We start from the raw sequence: 7,477 nt of genomic DNA on the forward strand, positions 1-7,477 counted from the left end.
CTGGGGCTCAGGTCAGGGACATAACCAGGCAACTCCCAAAGCTGGTTAGGTCATCTGACTACTTTCCGCTACTCGTAGTTCAGGTGGGTAGTGATGAAATCACTCAGACAAGCTTATGCATGATGAAAAAAGATTTCAGGGGTTTAGGGCGTTTAGTCCAAGGAGCGGGAGCTCAAGTGATCTTCTGCTCTATACCTTCAGGGACAGTGAGGGACTCTGAGCGGGATCGGAAAGCACAAGCAATGAATAATTGGCTCAGAGGCTGGTGTCAAGACAGAAACTTTGGGTTCTTTGATCATGGGGAAGTTTACTCGGCCCCTGGCTTGTTGTCTGTCTGTGGAACCCACCTATCTCGAAGGGGGCAGCGAATACTAGTGCAGGAACTAGTGGGGCTTATTGAGCTTTAAACTAGCTATGAAGGGGGAAGGGGACAAAACAGTCACAGACAAAAAGAAAACAGAGACAAAACAGTCTCTCAAGAGACGAGCCTAGGGGAATGATGCTTGAGCAGGGGGTGAGGCAGATGACTTGTCTGAAATGTGTCTATACTAATGCATGCAGCATGAGCAACAAGCAGGAGTTGGAAGCGATTGTGAGTCAGGTTAATTATGACCTTGTTGCTATTTACGAAACATGGTGGGACCACTCCCATGACTGGAGTGCTGTGATAGATGACCATAAGCTCTTCAGAAGGGATAGACGAGGAAAGAAGGGTGGTGGTGTGGTCCTTTATATTAAAGACTGTTTTGAGGTTGAAGAGCTTGGATTTGGGAATGATAGAGTGGAGTGTCTATGGGTAAGGATCAGGGGGAAGGCCTGTAAGGGCGGCATCTTGGTGGGGGTCTGTTATAGACCGCCTGATCAGGACAAAGAGTTGGATGAAGCATTCTATGAGCAGCTTGCGGAAGTCACATGATCGCCAGCACTTGTTCTGATGGGATACTTCAACTTCCCTGATATATATTGGAAATATAATATAGCGCAGAGGAAGCAGTCCAGGAGGTTTCTAGACTGCGTGGAAGATTGCTTCCTTATGCAACTGGTAGGAGAGCCTACCAGGGGCGGTGCCCTGCTGGACCTGGTCTTTGCTAACAGAGAAGGACTGGTGGGAGAAGTGAAGGTTAGGAACTGTCTTGGGCAGAGTGACCACAGAACTGTAGAATTCTCCATTCTTGGGGATGTCAAAAGAGTGACCAGCAAAACTGCCTTCTTGAACTTTCAGAGGGTGGACTTTGATTTCTTCAGGGTGTAGCATGGGTCCATTGGGAGTCTCTTCTTAAGGGTAAAGGGGCCCAGAAAGCCTGGACGCTCCTCAAGACGGAAATCTTAAAGGCACAAGAACAGGCTGTCCCTGAATGCCTTAAGGTGAGCCACAGGGGAAGACAATCGGTGTGGATGAGCCGGGAACTACTGTTGAGACTCAGGGAGAAAAAGTCTACGTCCTCTGGAAGAGGGGACAGGCTACTTGGGGAGATTACAAAGAAGTAGCTAAGGTATGCAGGGAGAAAGTTAGGAAGGTGAGAGCCCAACGTGAACTCAGATTGGCCTCTGCAGGAAAAGACAATAAAAAATCCTTTTATAACTATATCAATGGCAAAAGAAGAACCAAAGATAATTCTCATCCTATACTTGATGCAGCAGGGAATGTGGTCACTGAGGACAAGAAGAGGGCTGGGGTCCTCAATGCCTTCTTTACATCTGCCTTTAATAGCCAGATCAGTTATCCTCTGGACTTTTTATGCCTTGGAAGTCTGGGGTGCTGCTCAGAATATGCCCCCAGGGATTCCAGTGGAGATAGTCAGAGAGCTTCTCCTCCATCTGGACTGTCACAAGTCCATGGGACCGGATGGGCTGCATCCTAGAGTGCTGAGGGAGCTGGCGGGGGTGATTGCCGAGCCCGTTTCAGCCATCTATCAGCGCTCCTGGTTAACCGGTGAGGTCCTAGAGGATTGGAGTCTTGCTGACATGACTCCCATCTTCAAGAAGGGCCGTAAGGAGGATCCGGGAATTATAGGACTGTTAGCCTAACCTTGGTACCAGGGAAGGTTATGGAGCAAATCATCTGGGATGAGATTGCATGGCATGTGTGCAGTGTCCAAGGGATCAGGCCCAGCCAGCACAGGTTCGTGAAAGGCAGGTCATGCTTGACCAACCTCATCTCTTTCTATGACTGGGTGACCAGACTGGTAGATGAGGGAAAGGCTGTTGATGTAGTTCACTTCACTAAAGCTTTTGACACGATCTCTCACAGGCTTCTTCTGGGGAAACTGGCTGCCCATGGCCTGGACAGTGTCTCGCTCCAATTTATAGGAGGGAGAGGAGGTTAATTAACTCTTAATTAACTCTTGGGAAACGTCCATGCTTTGTTTCCTGACTGCAGATGGTTGGGGTTTACAGTTCCTTCTAACGCTGGCCGGGCTCTCTCTCCCTGAGGCATTAGCTGTATTTTTCCTTGCAGTTGAATACCTATAGGTTTTAACGACTCTGGGCGCCCTCTAATTAAAGCAGTCATTCTCTCAGGATCAACAGGCGAATCATAGGTGATTCATGGTGTGGCTGCAGCTTTCTATCATACATCATTTGGAGACAAGCAGCCTTTTGAACACTTTCTACTAACTGATCAGTTGTTCCAATGATGGCAAGAGGGTCTCCTCGTTCTAAAGGGTTGAGAACACCTGCCCAATAGGCAGCCTTTTGTGTTAAGGACCAGGGAGCACGACTGTTGCCAGTAGTTAAAAGTACTCCTGGTCCCCAATAACCTTCTGCCTCCTTTTCTGTTAGCAGAATCTGGTCTCCACCAGTGAGGCTAACCCTCCACACATATTCTGTTTCAGATTCCGTTGGAGAGCGGTGAAAATCTTTCTTCAATTTTGCTAGTTCAGTGGCTGAGAAGGGAATTTCCTTAACATTCATGTGAGGATCTAGATCCTCACTGTTATCAAATGTATATTCAGTTTTTATCAAAGGACGCATCTGGGCTGGAGAGGCCTTTAATTTGTCTAACCTTGCCTTCATTTCTTTCAATCCTTCTAGAGGATAGATTTTTTCTTGAGGCAAATTGTGAGCGATAGTATCGCTGGCATGCTTACATGTTAGCAGTTCCTTAAAAGCCATTTGCAACAAAGCCGAATTACATTTCTCTCTTTCTAATTGTTCCTCAAGGTTCACTGAGTCTGCAGAGTTTTCACCAATTCTTGTGTTACTTTAACCTATTCCTGCAGTGCTTGTATAGTTTGGGTTTCTGCCGAATGCTTTTCATCTCGGAACTCCACGGCTGCTTTCAAAGTAGCCCCGAGTACGGCACAAATAAACGACTTTCCTTTTCCAGCCTGAGTACGAGCGTTCTTTTGCAGGATACTACTACGGTCTGAAACACTCTTCAAGTTATACCAGTTCTGTCGTGCCCAATCCATACCTGATAAAGAGGGTCGAGCACCATGTTTTTCTAAAAGATCAAATAATACATCTTCACTTTTCATGGTGGCAATGCTGTCACTCATTTTTCAATACAATGAAAGACCAACACTAAGGGAGGTGGAGGTGCACGTATTCAAAAGCTCAAGTGACTCCTTATCTCCCCAGGGAAACAGACACTTTTCAAATGCAAATGCTCAAAGCACTCTTCCCTTTCTCTGAGGGGAGCACACAAAAAGGTCCAAATTTCACACTGTCACCACTGCTGAAACATAGCACCCACCACCTCACTGTGTTTACATTCACTGTTTGGTCTCCATAAACATTCAGAAAGTTTTGGTGAATTTAAAGGGGTGCAATTTCCTTCTGCATTGAGGAATCCATTGACACACCTTCGCTTCATACACATTTCCATCTCAGATGTTATTTTGTCAAAATCTGTTCTGCTGCCATCTGTCACACAGCAGCAAAATGTAATGGAATATTAGTGGGAAGGGTAAACCTCTATTGCAATATCACATCAAGTTCTGGTATTATGGGTCAACAAAATAAAGCCGAAGGCATTTCTTTCAGAGCAACCCTTACAAAGTATACAATATTTTTTATATGTTAGTAATAGAACAATCTAATTTTAAATATTTTTTCTTAAAACACAAAAGAGAGAGAGAGAGGAACAAACACAAGAAACTAATGGCATATTTTACTTTTTTTTTTTGTGAAACTAACACACCAGTTTGGTTTGATGGCAGCTGTTGCAATTCTTCATGAGGTCTCAGGTATTCATCAGACTTTTTTGATGAACTTTTACCTTTCCTGTACTTCATCATTGTCAATAACTGTTCACAATGTGTGTACTGCCAAAAAGCAATGATGCAAATAAGGTGTGAGTGTGAAGCAAAGGATGTTGTTATCTGCTAAGATAAACTGAACACACAACTTCAGAAGATGTATTTGTTAGGTGTTACTAAACTGATCTTGAAAATGATTTGTTGTTTGTGGTCTCTGCTGGTTTGGTTTGTAACCTCCAACTGAATAAACATACATCAATATGACAGAATAGTTTTTCTGGATTTGCTTCAATTCATAATTTCTTTTTCCCTATTTTTTACGCTTTGGTAAAGCAACATTCTAAAACAATGAGATCTTGAGTCTTACCCCTAAAGCCACAAGCTTTCCTACCATTGACACCCAGCTATTTAACTTTCTTTCCCTACAGGTCTTCAGTCTCTTCTTGAGAATAATAGTTCTTGCAAGAAGACTGCAAAAAATCTCTTCTAACTGTACAGAAAGTAAGCTGTGGCAGTATATATACCTCTTCTCAGTGAGCTGCATTCTGGCCTTTTGACTTCACACAGCTTCCAGATAGCTATTGAGTCTACTGGCATTCCTTGTTATTTAGACATGTTTCACATTCCCCACTTATTTTTCCAGCTGTGCTTCAGGCCTTATTTCGCTTTATCTAATGTTCATGTTCTCATTTTCCACCTTTTGATCAATTACTTAACTCTTAATTTTCCATGCAAATAAATTCAAGCGCAATTTTGCACCAATAATCTATTTCCATGTAGATATAGGTGTCCATGGAGAAAAGTCTGATGTAATTCAGTGTACTCACTCTGAAGTGACATTTTTGTCCATTGTTCTCAGTTCTCTTGACCATGATTAACTCTCAGTGAAAATTTTTTCTTCTTTGGAGAAAGATATGCGCTACATTCAAAAACAATACTCTGAAGTACATATTGAAAATGAATACAAAGAAGCAATCTTAGAATATTTCTTTCTTCTTTTTCTTTAGCATTCTGTTTGAATTTATTCACTATAGAAGGAGACATGAGGCCTAAAGAAACAAACACTTGGAAAGTACAGGGAAGAATATCTCTGCACGTGAAGTTTCCTGTACATAGATGTGAAGCACAGAAGTAAAACTGTCCAGGCATTCATTATAAAATATATCAATTCTCAAAAAACAGTATAATGGTATGTAATAGCATGTAAGCTACTTTCAGACAGTTTATGAAACAGATCCTGCCAGGCACTGTGGAGACTTTATTTGAGTTGAGTAATATTTAGTCAACTGTTGCAGTTAGCTTCTAGTCAGAGGAAGAGCATCAGGGAATAGAAGCCCCCGAAGGAATATACAGTGAGACATAGCAGTAGAAATCAGAGACCCTGCTTTCTGATTTGGGTTGGGAAATAAAGGTAAGACATTAGGAGTGAGATGGACTGATTTTAGCTTAGGTAGTAACAGCCAGCATGTGCTGGTATCACAGATTAGCAAAAGATTTCAGAATCCATATGCAGTACTGGGACCCTTCAAATCTTCTCTCTCATCCCCGTTCCAAGAGACCTGAAGCTTCAAATGCATTAATCCCTTTACATTAATACCAGAAGTAAAGAAAAAGTATTCAGAACACTGATTCTTTCACCATCCACTAATCATTCCTAAATATTTTAATACAATGAGGCAACATTAAATAAAAAATTGCAGTCAACACATGAAGTAATCAAAAGCATCTCTCCACAAATCTTACATTAAACATTCTCTTTTTTACAGTAACCACAAGCTTTAAAGTGTTCTGCTAATTTCATTCTTTTAAGACTCTAGACCAGAGCATGGAAATTATTTTAAACAGAAAATAGATAGCTGTTGCTTTTATAAAAGGCTCTAAAAGCCTTTCATCTTCCTTCCTCACAGCATGCTGGGGACAAAAAAGAAAAAAAAAAAAAAAAAATCATAAAAACAGAATGACTGCCAAAACAAATAGAGAGCAAATACATACACACCACTGCAGCCTCATTAAAAGTTCCTAAAAGTATCTCTGTCAACACAGAAGAGCTGCTTTTATTCTGAAGGTAAAACAGTTTCTGCTATATTTTCTTGTCTTCACCTCGTTCTTTCAACTTCGTTTGTAAATTCACTTACTTAGAATACAAAAGGAGAAAAAGAGTTATCTTAATTCTGCTAGGAAAATGAACACACACTCACAAACAAAGGAAAAAAAAAAAAAGGTTTAAGCTTAGTAAATGAGTAAAAAAAAAAAAAATAAAAGAATGAAGACAGGTAAAATGAAAATATACATATATAATTAAATTGTCAAATAGTTTATATTAATAATTTAGAAGTGCTTTTACTGATACTTAATCACTTTGTTATTCCCCTCTCTCTTTAGCTCTTTTGCTTAGCTTTATTCTGTGACTTTCTGTTAAGATTCCTTCAATATGTATCTCGTAGATTTTAAGCTATTGTAATGGGGATGCATGACAAGGTTTTGGCAGAGGAGGTGCAGGGGTGCACCAAGTCTGTTTTGCCTCTGTCCTTATGTTAACCCATCAACTTTTTCATTCCATTTTCTTCCTCTGTCCTGTTGAAGTGGGGGAGTGAGAGAACTTTCCTTTCCAAGCAAGAACAGATACTGCTGAGGATTACTCTCCCAGTAATATTCACATCTTCTTTTTATTCATTTTTGAATATACCTATGTTCAGTTTAATGATTCATCAAATTTCAACAGCTACTTTGTAAGTGATGTTGCAGACTGACCCTACTGTCTTTTCATAACGTTATGGGCAATCCAGACTAGAAGTAGAAACAATATTTGGAAGCTGATACCCAGTGTCTATATAAAATAGCAACTTTCCACCTACTTCAGCTACTGTCTTGGTAATGGAATTGATTTTGTTTAGCTTCATATCGGTTTAAAAGAAAAAAAAAAAAAAAAAGAAAAAGAAAGAAAAAAGGAAAAAAAAGGGAATGGTAATACACATTTAGGATATTTTTCCTTTCTCAGTTGCGGACTGATATTTATTTTATTATTTTTAAATGAAAATGTTTGGAATATTAATCATTTGGGCATTTTTAGACCTTTTTCAGAAATTTCAGAAATTCTCATCCCTGTCTCATTTTGAATATTATCTGTTATTATAGTGGCCACTTGAAATTACTAAACACTTATTAAAAAAATAATATAAAAAAATAATATAATTAAAAAAAGGTTTCCTCACAAATTTTTTCAGGATTCAGAGCTCCATGTTTCATTTTTGAGTACTTTATATACATGAATATCA

General features: G+C 40.2%; 1 pseudogene; it reads right to left on the reverse strand.

Moving 5' to 3' along the window:
* Positions 1-2,338: 2,338 nt before the first annotated feature.
* Positions 2,339-3,500, reverse strand: LOC122171486 (annotated as a pseudogene).
* Between the last annotated feature and the right edge of the window lie 3,977 nt (positions 3,501-7,477).

The sequence above is a fragment of the Centrocercus urophasianus genome, unplaced genomic scaffold (genome assembly GCF_019232065.1).
Source record: "Centrocercus urophasianus isolate 14NV4802_14NV808 unplaced genomic scaffold, USGS_Curo_1.0 seq_9, whole genome shotgun sequence".
Taxonomy (NCBI): domain Eukaryota; kingdom Metazoa; phylum Chordata; class Aves; order Galliformes; family Phasianidae; genus Centrocercus; species Centrocercus urophasianus.